This window comes from Schistocerca nitens, chromosome 4 (assembly GCF_023898315.1).
Source record: "Schistocerca nitens isolate TAMUIC-IGC-003100 chromosome 4, iqSchNite1.1, whole genome shotgun sequence".
NCBI classification, from domain to species: domain Eukaryota; kingdom Metazoa; phylum Arthropoda; class Insecta; order Orthoptera; family Acrididae; genus Schistocerca; species Schistocerca nitens.
In genome coordinates, this window is record NC_064617.1 from 931,566,028 (window position 1) to 931,578,575 (window position 12,548).

The 12,548-nt window shown below is 38.2% G+C and overlaps 1 protein-coding gene across 1 annotated transcript in view; it reads left to right on the top strand.

The window, feature by feature from the left end:
- The window catches only part of LOC126253562 (protein bric-a-brac 1-like), a 257,675-nt gene that overhangs the window by 187,594 nt on the left and 57,533 nt on the right, over positions 1-12,548 (top strand). The window lies entirely within an intron of this gene.

The window sequence follows — 12,548 nt, forward strand, 5'->3', positions numbered from 1 at the left end:
AAATCGAAGGCCAGACATACCTACAATTAAAGGGAAGAGCCATGGGTACCAGGATGGCACCCTCGTACGCCAACCTATTCATGGGTCGCTTAGAGGAAGCCTTCTTGGTTACACAGGCCTGCCAACCCAAAGTTTGGTACAGATTTATTGATGACATCTTCATGATCTGGACTCAAAGTGAAGAAGAACTCCAGAATTTCCTCTCCAACCTCAACTCCTTTGGTTCCATCAGATTCACTTGGTCCTACTCCAAATCCCATGCCACTTTCCTTGATGTTGACCTCCACCTGTCTAATGGCCAGCTTCACACGTCCGTCCACATCAAACCCACCAACAAGCAACAATACCTCCATTATGACAGCTGCCACCCATTCCACATCATACGGTCCCTTCCCTACAGCCTAGGTCTTCATGGCAAACGAATCTGCTCCAGTCCGGAAACCCTGAACCATTACACCAACAACCTGAAAACAGCTTTCCCATCCCGCAACTACCCTCCCGACCTGGTACAGAAGCAAATAACCAGAGCCACTTCCTCATCCCCTCAAACCCAGAACCTCCCACTGAAGAACCACAAAAGTGCCCCACTTGTGACAGGATACTTTCCGGGACTGGACCAGACTCTGAATGTGGCTCTCCAGCAGGGATACGACTTCCTCAAATCCTGCCCTGAAATGAGATCCATCCTTCATGAAATCCTCCCCACTCCACCAAGAGTGTCTTTCCGCCGTCCACCTAACCTTCGTAACCTGTTAGTTCATCCCTATGAAATCCCCAAACCACCTTCCCTACCCTCTGGCTCCTATCCTTGTAACCGCCCCCGGTGTAAAACCTGTCCCGTACACCCTCCCACCACCACCTACTCCAGTCCTGTAACCCGGAAGGTGTACACGATCAAAGGCAGAGCCACGTGTGAAAGCACCCACGTGATTTACTAACTGACCTGCCTACACTGTGAAGCTTTCTATGTGGGAATGACCAGCAACAAACTGTCCATTCGCATGAATGGACACAGGCAGACAGTGTTTGTTGGTAATGAGGATCACCCTGTGGCTAAACATGCCTTGGTGCACGGCCAGCACATCTTGGCGCATTGTTACACCGGCCGGGTTATCTGGATACTTCCCACTAACACCAACCTGTCAGAACTCCGGAGATGGGAACTTGCCCTTCAGTATATCCTCTCTTCTCGTTATCCGCCAGGCCTCAGTCTCCGCTAATTTCAATTTGCCGCCGCTCATACCTCACCTGTCTTTCAACAACATCTTTGCCCCTGTACTTCCACCTCGACTGACATCTCTGCCCGAACTCTTTGCCTTTACAAATGTCTGCTTGTGTCTGGGTATGTGCGGATGGATATGTGTGTGTGTTCGCGAGTGTATATCTGTCCTTTTTTCCCCCTAAGGTAAGTCTTTCCGCTCCCGGGATTGGAATGACTCCTTACCCTCTCCCTTAAAACCCACATCCTTTCGTCTTTCCCTCTCCTTCCCTCTTTCCTGATGAAGCAACCGTTGGTTGCGAAAGCTAGAATTTTGTGTGTATTTTTGTGTTTGTTTGTGTGTCTGTCGACCTGCCAGCACTTTCATTTGGTAAGTCACATCATCTTTGTTTTTATATATATATATATCTCATACGCACAAAATTTAATCTTTCGCAACAAACTGTTGCCTCATCAGGAAAGAGGGAAGGAGAGGGAAAGACGAAAGGATGTGGGTTTTAAGGGAGAGGGTAAGGAGTCATTCCAATCCCGGGAGCGGAAAGACTTACCTTAGGGGGAAAAAAGGACGGGTATACACTCGCGCACACACACACATATCCATCCACACATACACAGACACAAGCAGACATATTTAAAGACAAAGAGTTTGGGCAGAGATGTCAGTCGAGGCAGAAGTGCAGAGGCAAAGATGTTGTTGAATGACAGGTGAGGTATGAGTGGCGGCAACTTGAAATTAGTGGAGATTGAGGCCTGGTGGATAACGGGAAGAGAGGATATATTGAAGAGCAAGTTCCCATCTCCGGAGTTAGGATAGGTTGACATCCTTTCGTCTTTCCCTCTCCTTCCCTCTTTCCTGATGAGGCAACAGTTTGTTGCGAAAGCTTGAATTTTGTGTGTATGTTTGTGTTTGTTTGTGTGTCTGTCGGCCTGCCAGCACTTTCATTTGGTAAGTCACATCATCTTTGTTTTTAGATATATTTTTCCTACGTGGAATGTTTCCCTCTATATATATAATAGAAGGAAACATTCCACGTGGGAAAAAATATATATTGGTCTTTAAATATGTCTGCTTGTGTCTGTATATGTGTGGATGGATATGTGTGTGTGTGCGCGAGTGTATACCCGTCCTTTTTTCCCCCTAAGGTAAGTCTTTCCGCTCCCGGGATTGGAATGACTCCTTACCTTCTCCCTTAAAACCCACATCCTTTCGTCTTTCCCTCTCCTTCCCTCTTTCCTGATGAGGCAACAGTTTGTTGCGAAAACTTGAATTTTGTGTGTATGTTTGTGTGTCTATCGACGTGCCAGCGCTTTCGTTTGGTAAGTCACATCAACTTTGTTTTTTTATCAGATTATTGATCCACACTTCTTAAACAATTTAACCATTGTTTCAGTTTTTACGGAGTGCCATGAAGCTTTGACCCTCTCACAAATTTATAAATGCTAGATTTTTTTTTATGGTGTAGTTTCAAAATCTGTTCCACCTCTCCTTCGTAAGTCCCTTAAATGGTCTTTCGATACACGCATGTAATGGTTGAAGTAAGCTACTTAGCCTTCTTTGACTTGCCGCTAACAGAGCCTTCAAATCATTCAGTCTATTTTTAACATCTTATGTTCAGTGAGAACGAAACTGATCTCGTACTAACATTCAGGCTTCTTCAGTGGGCCTCCAGATTGCCTAGTCCAAATTTTATCTATCCCCAACCTCATTCCTCCTCCATCTATCCAGCCTGTATGATGTATATGGACATTACTCCTTTCGGCAATCGTTCCTTAGGAAGCATCTTTCTTTTAGAAGTCCAAAGTGGCAGCAATATTTTCCCATCAACACAGCAGGAGAAAAAAAAACCTGTGTAATGGGGCTTTCCATGCTCTGAAATTTTAAGAATATTGCTTTTTGTGTCCTTGGAATACACAGTTGTATTAGAAGGCACATTAAAGATTAGGGAAATGTCATCCATGCTTCCAGTTTGTGAAAGTTCAAAGCTTTGTTGTTCTGTGACTCTGTTGTTTCTCTTTTCCTTGTGTTAACAACAAAGCAATGAAGTTCAGCAATTTGTTCTTTGTACTTAGCTTGCGACTGCTGTGATATTTTTGCCTTGGTCCACCTACAAAGCCGATACCTCTTCATAAATCTTGAATACCAAGATGATCCAGTAAAGTTGGCAATCCCTTTGTCAGTGGATCTTGCTTTTACTTGACGAATGATCATTTTTGTAGAAACACACCCAGTTTTTGAGCATATTTTTGAAGGGGAAAAACTGCATTTTACATTTTGACAAATACAGTAAGTAAAGCTACCGGCCCCTAGAAAAATGTACAAGCCCTACCAATTCAACCAAATTATCAATAAAACATATAAATGCCCTGCCCCACGAAAGTTACATAAATTATACATACTGTATCGACCCTGTAGAAAAGTAAGCCCTTCCAGGTATGGATATTCAGGCAAATGTTCCCCTCGAAAACTTTCTTAAAGTTTTACACAAATTTCACCTCATATCACCCGAAAGATCTTTCCATCCTGTCCCCCCTCGTGTGTGTGGGGAGGGGGGGGGGGGGGGAGAGAGACAGAGAGAGAGAGAGAGAGAGAATGTGAATGTGAATGAACTATATAAATATAATATAGAGGATATCCTTTACATCTGATATCAACAATCCAGAATATATATAAAAATATAATGGGTGATTCAAAAGTTTCCATTTGAGGGCGTTGCTGCAGCATAGCTACAATGTAGCACATCTCCGATGTGAGCATGTAAGCACCAACAAGTAAACAAGGGATTAGCGTAGCATTTGGCACTTTCCTATGCAAGTGTGCGAGTGCAGTAAAAGCGGGAATGTGAACTATGGCAATGTTATTGCCATATACGTCCAAGTAGGACCAATGTGCAGTTATTTTCTTGCTTGCTGAAGGGCAAACACTGGTAGACTAAGGTACAGCATAAAAAGGACTATATTCATTTCCAGCCAGCCATTATCAAGAACTGTGTTTAAGAGAAATTAGTGGATACAGTCCACGTTACAAAGAAGTGCACCACTGATGCTCTACATTCCACATAAATGCCGTATCATAAAATAATTCATAAACTTGTTTGTCTGCACCACACCAGTGTGTAATTAGCAGCAGCACAAATCAAACTAACACTAGCACCCAAGTGAAGTTTAAATGACTGGTTCAGTTGATACATGGGCATTAGGTCCATCAGTTCATTTCAGTAAGTGATTGCAGTTAATGAGAATTTAAAAATATGATTTAAATTACTGTCAATTGTTTACATGAGATAATGAATGTAGGCTGTAATAGTTATTTTGAAATTGCATTGGTGACACTAAGCTGATTCTTATTTTAGTATCACTTGATACTGCACTGGACTACAGTAAGAATTACTTTTTTTACCAAAAAAACATCCCCCCCCCCCCCCAAGCAAGGACAGAGATGTATTTAGGGGAAACATTTATTATGTTGCTGTGGAGGTCAGATTGTTGTAACATGCAGTTGTATGTGACACACTGGGTCAATCCATATGAAGTGGTCCAGTGATGGTTGCTTGACCATTTTTAAATGTTTTATTTTTTATATGTGATTGCCCTATATTTGAGAAGTTCAAAGCAGTTTTTTAAAATATTTTATCTTGCACCTTTACTGGATGGTGGCCATTTTTATTTGTAAGTGTGCGATGATTTTTCAGTCAGGAGACATTAGCAAAAATTTGAATATCTCTGCACTGGGTTAAGTTACAACATCGCAATTGACATGATTGTTTTTTAAAAAGTGTCCTCTGCAACATTGTCTCATTGTCTATTACACAAAATACCCTAAATTAAAAAATAACCAGTCAACATCACCTCCAAATTTTTAAAAATCCACTTTTTAGGCTCAAAAATAACAAACGGAGTGATTTATGAGAGTCTATTTTTTCGTGTAGTTAAATATCATACACTACTAGCCTCATATAGAGCAAGAACAGTTACAAATGTTTCCTTAATATTTTATTAATTTTTGAAATTTGAAAATTTTCATTTTTAGTAAAGTTTGGGTTAGTTATCTCAGGTGGGATTGAATATAAAAATATTATTTATGCACAGTTTGTACACCTATATGATAGCAACATACTGTAAAAATTTCAACATTGATATCTGACTGTGTATAAAGATATGAGTTTTTGAAAATGAGGAAATATTCACATTACAACTGATCTTATGCCTGTCGCCTATTTAAATGGTTTATTGTTTCATTGTAATAAAATTTAATTGTGACATATATTTAGTTAACACCATCACCCAATATTCATTTAGTTTATTTATTTTTAATAATGCAATATTATACAATAGGAGCTTTCGCTTTTGTTCTATTGTAATAAAAATGCCCGTTTACGTTTAGGTTTATTGTCAATAAAGAAGTACATTATTGCTGGGTGTGGCATTTTTATAGTCAGTCTGTTCTGAAACCTCTGTTAGAGTGGATGTACATACTTCGAGAGTGTAGAATGTGTTATGCACTTTGTTCTGTGTGTAATTTGTAATTAATTTTGAGAGATTAACTGGAATGTAATAACATGGATGAACAAGTGCTTTGTTGGATGGATAGCAAGTGAAGTGTGTCACAAAACAGTTTACAGTTCAGTTTCAAAAAATTTGAAAAATGTAAATGACTTTGATGAAGTTAGACAAACTTCGTTTAAATTTCGAGTAAGTTCTTCTGTAACATCAGTGTGTGAGTATCATGAGAAGAAATATATTGTGAAGTACAACGACATTTTTGGAAGATCCACTTCAAGTTCATAAAAAGCCCATTATGAAAGGTTTGAGGGAAATTAAACTTGGACATTTGTCCTTGTTGTGTGAGAGTGAAACAGCTTCCCAAGTGAAATGTAATGTGATTCCTGGAAATTCCCTGTGCCCAAATTGTTACTCAAAAATATTTGCTGTGAATCCAGAACCAGAATCATGTAACCTTGTTAATAACATTTATATTCCTAATGAGGAAGCTGTTAGCATATTGGATTTTGCTTGTTCTAAGTTAGAGGTATCTCCTGCTTCAAAAACAATAAAATTAAGTAACAGAAAAAAAAGCAGCTATTGAAAATAAGGTAGAACAAATTTCAGACAAAATTAGAAAAGACTTGGAATCGGGCTTTAATAATACAGATACCAAAATTATTTCTAAAGAAGAAGAAAACCTACCACCAACATCATCTGACACTGAATATTTGAGCTTAATAGAGAAATTAAATGTTCAGTGACATCTAAAGAGGAAAGAGTTAAAATTTTGAAGTTTGCTCCCTGACTCATGGTCAAGAGAAAAAATTGTTCATGAAGTCAACATTTCTAATCATTCGGTTAAACTAACCCGAAAATTAGTGAAAGAAAAGGGCATTCCTCCAGTTTTAGGAAAGAAGAAGGGAGTAGGTATAAGTGAAGAAATAATTAAAAAGATCCAGCAGTTTTTTGGGGATGATGAAAACAGTGGAATGTGCCCAGGTCGCAAAGATACAAAAGAGTTGTCATAAATAGAGTTAAAGTAACAAAGCAGAGAGGACTAGTGCTGTCAGATTTAAATGGACTTTTAGTAGCTTTCAAAAATTCTCATCCTGAATGCAAAATTGGAAGGTCAAAATTTTGTGACTTTCACCCTGAGTGGTGTATTTTGGCTAGATCCTCAGGGATACACTCTGTATGTGTTTGTTTATAGCATCAAAATGTCAAATTGATGATAGCAGGTGCAAAACTCAGTGATCTTAACTACAAAGAGTTACTAGATTTAATGATCTGTGACATTAACAGTTATGGCTGCATGATGAGTTTGTGTAATAAATGCCCTGGTAAGGAAACCATTATTGAATTGTTTCACAATTATGATGAGGAAATGCCAGACAGTATTGTCTTCAAACAACTGACAGGGCAGAAATGACAACAGTGGTTAAATCTCAGGAAGAATACTTGGAATCTTTAATCGATAACTTACAAAAACTCAAAAGTCACCACTATGTTTCTAAAACACAAAGTAAGGTTTTGACAGACAAAAAAGCACAACTTTATGGAAGTGAATGCATAGTGCTAGCTGATTTTGCAGACAATTTTACATTTGTGATTCAGGATACAATACAAGGGTACCACTGGGTCAATGACCAGGCAACAGTGCAGCCTTCTCTATTTTAAAAATGAGTAAGATGAAGTTAGCAGTTCTTCAATTTGCATTCTAAGCGACTGCTTGAAGCACAACACTTTGGCTGTACATATGTTTCAAAAGTATGTAATAAATTACATAAGAGAAAATTTTCCCAATCGTTGAGAAGCTGATATGCTTTTCAGATGGAAGTGGTTGTCAGTATAAGAACAAAAAGAATGTTTCAAATCTGTGCAACCACAAAGCAGACTTTGGGTTGGAGGCTGAATGGCACTTTTTTGCATCTTGCCATGATAAAAATGCATGTGATGGAGTAGGAGATACAACAAAACATGAAGTAAGTAAAGCCAGCCTACAAAGATAAACCACAGACCAAATGTATGTGTTTTGCAAGGATAATACGAGGGCGGTTCAGAAAGTAACCTCCGATTGGTCACAGTGCGGGTTGTGGGGGGAGTAGCGACACCATCTGTGCGTTCACGCACTCAACAGGTCAGTCGGCATCAAGCCGTGGTCGAGTGAACGTCGTACCTGCGCTAGTTTAGTTTTTGTGGTAGTTTGAAATGTGTGCTGCAATAGAAAACCCCGCCAAATGTGAAGTGCGTGCTGTCATAAGGTTTTTTACAGCCAAAGGATATTCTGCAGCAGCTATTCATCATGAGCTTTGTGCTGTGTACGGACCAAGAGTTATGAGTGAAGGAGTTGTCCGTGAATGGGTATGTTTATTTAAAAGTGGACGAGAAAACGTTCATGATGAAGAGAGGAGTGGTAGACCATCATTGGTGACTGACGAACTCGTTCAGACAGTTGATGCAAAAGTTCGTGAAAATCGACGTTTCTCAATGTCGGAGTTGTCTACTGGTTTTCCACAGATTTCTAAGACTCTCTTGTACGAGATAGTGACAGCAAGATTGGGTTACCGTAAGTTCTGTGCACGATGGGTGCCCAAAATTCTTACCGACCACCACAAAACTCAAAGAATGGCCTCTGCATTAGACTTTCTGTCACATTATGAGGACAAAGGAGAACCATTGTTAAACAGAATCGTGACCGGTGACGAAACCTGGATTAAGTACGTGAACCCTGAGACAAAAGAACAATCAAAGATGTGGGCACATTCAAATTCGCCTACCAAACCAAGAAAAGCCTCGCAAGATTATTCTGCCAGAAAACTGATGGCAACGGTGTTTTGGAATGCCAAAGGGGTGTTGTTGGTTGAATTCATGGAACGTGGTACGACCATTAATCAAGACGTGTACTGTGAAACAATAAAAAAGTTACGACAGGCTATACAGAACAAACGCCGTGGTATGCTGACTTCCGATATCGTTTTTTTGCACGATAACGCCCGTCCTCACTCAGCTCGCAGAACAACGGCCCTTCTTGAGTCCTTCAAGTGGGACGTTATCAACCATCCACCTTACAGCCCAGACCTGGCGCCAAGTGATTATCACCTCTTCATGCATTTGAAGAAATGGCTCGGGTCACAGCGGTTTGATGACGACGAAGAGCTCAAAGATGCGGTCACAGGCTGGCTCCAGGCACAAGCGGGTGATTTTTATGCAGAAGGAATTTCAAAGCTTGTGAAGAGATACGATAAGTGCCTCAATCGCTATGGAGACTATGTAGAAAAATAGTGCAAAGATGTAGTTGTAAGATGTATATATTAAAATATTTTTATTTAACTTGGTGTATTTTTTTAAATCAACCAGAGGTTACTTTCTGAACGGCCCTCGTATTTAAGGCATTACCTATTTTCTGATCAAGAAAGAAGAAGTGGTTCTGCATAAGAAAACAACACTTCAAACCAGATTTGAAAACTGTATAGCAATAAAAGGAGCAAGGCATTTCCACAAATTCCTTGGCATTGCAGAAATCTTAGTTCGATGCTGTGTAACACCTGAAACTGAAATTTATGAGTATCGTTGTGTCAGTAAAATTACATCTCTGTCTTTATCGTTGAATGACATAGTGGCAGGTGTGCATGGTGGACAGTGGTGGCTTGCAGAGGTTGAAAGAATAAGTTTGGAAAACAATGATGTTTTTGTGCACTTTTACCATCCTGGGCCCAAGAACATCATTCAAGAAATCTAATAGTGACAAAGTTTGGATACCAATGAAAAATGTTTTAAGGAAACTTTCAGTGCTTGAACTTGCCACAGCAAGTGGGAGGTCTTAGTCTATATCACAGAAGCTGTCTGAAGAAATAAGTGTTCTTAACATTCACCACCAGGTTTAGGAACAGTCGCATCTCGTAGGATGTTAATTGAAAATATTTATTTTAAGTATGTCAAAATAATATAAATGTTAATTTCAGTGATGTTTCTACGTTTTGTATATAGCTCAGTACCTTACTTCAATAATAATTGATTATATCCTGCCAATATCACACATGAATTGGCAACAGCCATAAGATCAGTTGTAATGTAAATTATCTCCTCATTTTCAAAAATTCATATCTTTGTTCACAGTCAGATATCAATGTTGAAATTTTTACAAATTTTCAAATTTCAAAAGTTCATAAAAAATTAAGGAAACATTTGTAAGTGTTGTTGCTCCATATAAGGCTAGTAGTGTATGATATCTAACTATAGCAAAAAATAGAGTCTCATAAATCACTCCTTGTTTGTTATTTTTGCACCTAAAAATTGTATTTCTGAAAATTTGGATACCAAGCTTTGGAGGTCATTTTGACTGGTTATTTTTGAATTTAGGGTATTTTGTGTAATAGACAATGTTGTAAAGATTAGATTAGATCTACTTTCATTACAATTGATCCGTAGTGAGGAGGTCCTCCAGGATGTAGAACATGTCAGAAAAACAATAATAACCCCCTCTCCCAATGAACAGTATGTGAAAGAATCATTTTACAAACACTAATGCACTGAATTTAAAATAAAAAAGGTGTTTTTATAAGGTAATAAACATGTAATAGAACTACTATAATACTTATTTACAATGAACACATTACTGCACTGAAATGGTGCAGAAGTTAGATTGTACTTACACACAGACACACACACAAATCAGTTGGTTCTACTGAAAAATTCATCAATGGAGTAGAAGGAGTTGGCCACCAATAAATCCTTTAGGCTTCTCTTAAACTGAATTTCATTGGTTGTTAAGCTTTTTATGGCTGCTGGCAAGTTATTGAAAATGTGTGTTGCTGAATAATGCACACCTTTTTGTACAAGAGTAAGTGACTTTCAATCCTTGTAAAGATTATTCTTATTTCTAGTATTGATTCTATGAGTTGAGCTGTTGGTTTGAAAACGTGATATATTTTTAATGACAAATTTCATTAAGGAATAAATATATTGGGAAGCAGTAGTTAGTATCCCTAGTTCCCTAAACAAGCTTCTGCAGGACGTTCTTGAGTTCACACCACTTGTAACTCTTACTGGACGTTTTTATGCCCAGAAAACTTTAGCTTGGCTTGATGAATTACCCAAAAAAATATGACATTATGGAATGAAAGTAAGCATAGTATGCCAGCTTTTTCATTTTTATATCCCCTATGTCTGGCACAATTTGCATTGCAAAAAGAGATTTGTTAAGACGCTTCAGCAGTTCTGTGGTGTGTTCATCCCAGTTGAATTTATTATCAAGCTGTAATCCCAAGAATTTAACCCTGTCCACTTCTTCTATCTGCTTGTCATCGTATGTTAGGCATATACTTGTGGGACACCCGTTTCAAGTTCTGAACTGAACCTCATGTAGTGTGTTTCTTCAAAGTTTAGTGACAAAGAATTGGTTAGGAACCAGTGATAAATGTCCATAAATATTTTATTAGCCGAACTTTCTAAGACTACACTTGATTTTCTATTTATTTCAATGTCTGTATCATCGGCAAACAAAATGAACTTGGCATCTGGTAATGTTACTGATGAAAGATCATTGATATACACAAGAAAAAGTAAGGGCCCGAAAATGGAACCTTGTGGGACCCCACATGTAATTAGTTCCCAGTTGGATGATGCCTGATAGCTTAATACATATCTCTTTCCTAATAACGCCCTTTGTTTCCTGCCAGAGATATAAGATTTGAACCATTTTGCAGAATTTCCTGTTACACCATAATATTCTAATTTGCTTAAAAGGATATTGTGATTTGCACAGTCAAATGCCTTTGACAGAACACAAAATATACCAGTTGCCTGCAGTTTTTTGTCTAATGAATTAAGCACATTATCACTGTAAGTGTAGATAGCCTTCTCAATATCAGAACCCTTTAGAAATCCGAACTGCGACTTTGACAGTATGTTATTTGTGTTAAGATGGCTATAAAGCCGATTGTACATTACTTTTTCTAAAATTTTTGAGAATAATGGCAAAAGTGAAATTGGATGGAAATTTGATGCTATTTCTTTATCTCCCTTCTTAAACAGTGGCATGACTTCAGCATATTTTCAACCATTCAGGAAATATTCCACTGATAAACGACTGGTTACACAGATAGCTTAATATGTTACTTAACTCAGAATTACATTCTTTAATTAACTTTGTTGATATTTCATCATACCCACTAGTTGTTTTTGATTTTAAAGATTTTATGGTGGACATTATTCTGCTTAGGTAGTTAAAGTCAAATTCATATTATGGAAGTTACTTGAAATGCCTGGTCTGAGGCATTCCATAGCATCATGTACAGAACCTGACAACCCCACCTTTTCAGTAACAGCTATAAAATGTTTGTCAAAAAGTTCTGCAACACTACACACATCTGTAACCAATGTATCAATTACTCTTAATGCTATTTGTCCCTCTTCATGTCTGGTTCTACCTGTCTCCTCCTTCACTATATCCCATATTGTCTTTATTTTGTTATCTGATACGACTATCTTTTCCTTGTAATATATTTGCTTTGATGTCCGTATTACAGTCTTTAATATTTTACAGTATCTCTTGTAATGTGCTATAGCATCAACATCAGAATTGTTTCAGATTGACAGATACAGTTTTCTTTTTGTTTTACAAGTTATCCCTATTCCTTGAGTAATCCATGGCTTCTTTGTAGACTTTGCTCTAACCTTGGTTAGTTTTGGGGGAAAGCAGTGTACAAATAAAGCAAGCACTTTATTAGCAAAACTGTTATATTTTTCGTTCATGACATGAGCACTGTAAACATTACTCCAGTGAATGTCTCTGAGGAGTGTCCTAAAATAATCAGATTTTGGCTTATTAACTACCATCTTGAGCTCA